The following is a 2743-nucleotide window of genomic DNA, read 5'->3' on the forward strand; positions in this document are numbered from 1 at the left end:
AAATAATTCTTTAAATAATTTAAATAATTAAATTGTCTAAATTTTTACATATATTTTTGCCATTTTATTCTTAAATTATATATTACTTGTGCATGAATAGTAGTGTGTACCTAGTGCAGGTAGCTACTATAAAAATTAAATATCGGTCTTACAATAATATATGAGCATGTTGTTGAAAATATAATCCACCTAATGGATAAGAATAAGGCGTATGTTAATACTCTCTCTGATGAATCTTTTTCCTATACCCAATGTGTAACAATAATATAAAAGAAAATATATTATTAAGCTTAGTCACTACTCCGAATACGTGGGAACATTAACCTATATATGGCAAATAATAATCTTGTTCATATATAAATGAAAAATAATTTATATAATTAGGTTAGTATGTTAATGGATATATTAAAAAATGAAATAAAAGTAGAATACGATATTCATTCTAAACTCAAGTGAGACTATACAGGAGACTTATAAGTTATTTAATTTTACTGTGTTATTCGTATTGGAGTAGATTTTTACCAATACTAAAATCTTTTAGATTACTAACGAGTTTTAGCAACACATTTAGTTAAAATAGTGACAGAAATTTTGGCATACAATTTTTTTTCTAAAATTTAGCGACAGAAGGAATTTTGGATTTAAAAAATTCATAGATAATTTGATCAACTCAAATGATGTCGTGTATATCTGTGATAACGACAAATTTATTTTGAAAATCAATCGTAAATTAGTTACTATCAAACAATACATTTCACTAGAAAAAAATTAGCAATGAAATTTTTCAATAAGGATACATATTATTAAATAATCTTTTGCTATTTTTTTTTGTCACAAATTAGTAACAAATTTTAAAATTTGACCCCAATTGTTTTCTATGCCACTTTTAGCGACGGATTTTTTCCTTCACTATTTCTGTCGCTAAACTAAAAAAAACCCTCGCAGTAAAATATCTCAATAATATGAAAGATTCTAAGAGTGATATATTGTAACATATTTATATATAGAAAAATTTTTAAGTGTATCAGTACATTAGTATTTTAATAATTTGTATCCGTTATAAGATCAGCAACTAAAAATTAGTGAAATATTGATATACTTGAAAGTTTTTCAATCATATATATACTAATGCATCATTATAACAAATCAATTTATATGATACCTACTTTTAAGATCAATAAACATAATTAATGATAAAAATATCCTTACACTAAATTAATTTGTATTATATGCATGTGTGTGTAATTTTAATAGTTTTACAAAGGGTAATCTACTAAAAATGCATTTGAATAATTTTACCACCGATAAAGATGTACCTAAATTTTGCTATCGACAAAAATATCCTAAAATAATTTAAAAACACGGCAAAAAAATATCCAATATTAAATATGTATTTCTCAAAAAATATTTTAGAGATTGAATTTTGATACGATTTTTTACAAGAATGATTAGAAAAATGAGATATTATTATTCTTAAAATTTGGTGATTTTTTTGCTAAGTATATATTTTTTGTGATTTTTTTAAAGTATTATTGGTTGTTGACAAAAAATCACAAAAAGATATATACTTAGCGAAAAATCACCAAATTTTAAGGATAAAAATATCTCATTTTTCTAATCATATTTGCAAAAAATCGCATTGAAATTCAATCTCTAAAATATTTTTTGAGAATACATATATAATGTTGGATATTTTTGTTGCGTTTTTAAATTATTTGAAGATACTATTCAAATATATTTTTATCAACAACAAAATTATTCGAATGTATTTTTGGTAGTTTATCCTTTTACAAATTAGTATTTCTATGATACTGGTTAAAAATATTAAATAGGAAAATTATGTTAAATTTCCAGCAAGTAATAAGAATAATTATGTTAACTTCAATAATTAATTCATGATTCTGGTTGAAATTTAATTTGCTTTTATATACATGCACTGTTTTAATTATGTCATGTGACATTGATCTACGGGGAGAAGCACATTCTGAATCTCAAGCTAAGCGAAATATAGGAAATTACATACACATGCATGTTCAACTCAAATGATTATTCCAATTTTATAAAAGAAAACCTGATCAGAAATCTATGGGAAGAACGTGAGACCTCAAGCATGGAAAACAGTCACTGAGGGCGGCACCTAGAATGAAGAGAAAAAGAGAAGGAATTCCAGTTTAAATAAAATAAACTAATTATCATAATAATGTGTATGTACCATTTTAAAGAAAGGAATTTAGCTTGCTTCAAATATTGGAAAGTCCATGCCATATGCAAAAACATGGTTGTGCCAGGTGCAATGCCCCTAGCATACCATGTAGAATGACTAAGATTTATTGGTAGGAAGCATGACTTCAAACTTAATTAATTTATTAAATTAATTTAAATTTGAACTTTTTTTTTTTTTTTACTATAGTTCCATTGCATCAACCCTTGTTGGGATCCGTGATCACTTAGCTTAAAATTATTATGTAATAGAAATATATAGTTAAAACAAAGTAAGAAAGTAAACTCAGATTAATATATTAATTATTTAGGGTTAGTTGTCATATAATATAGTAATATACTATATACTAATTGGATAAAATTCAATAATTAATAACACATTTTTCTAACCATAATTTTTTTGTATGTAATATTATTGGTGGAGAAAATTCTGTGTAGATATTCAATTATATATTATTACTACAATAAAACTAACTATCTTTTAATTATACCATTAATTAATTGATCTTCCAATGCAAGATAT

The 2743-nt window shown here is 24.1% G+C and overlaps 1 long non-coding RNA gene across 1 annotated transcript; it reads right to left on the bottom strand.

The window, feature by feature from the left end:
* LOC110267568 lies at positions 1868-2293 on the bottom strand. The gene is made up of 2 exons (XR_002355324.1): positions 2213-2293; positions 1868-2137 (listed from the first exon to the last, which is right to left on the bottom strand). It is a non-coding gene; the product is annotated as an uncharacterized LOC110267568 (long non-coding RNA).

This window comes from Arachis ipaensis, chromosome B02 (assembly GCF_000816755.2).
Source record: "Arachis ipaensis cultivar K30076 chromosome B02, Araip1.1, whole genome shotgun sequence".
Taxonomy (NCBI): Eukaryota; Viridiplantae; Streptophyta; class Magnoliopsida; order Fabales; family Fabaceae; genus Arachis; species Arachis ipaensis.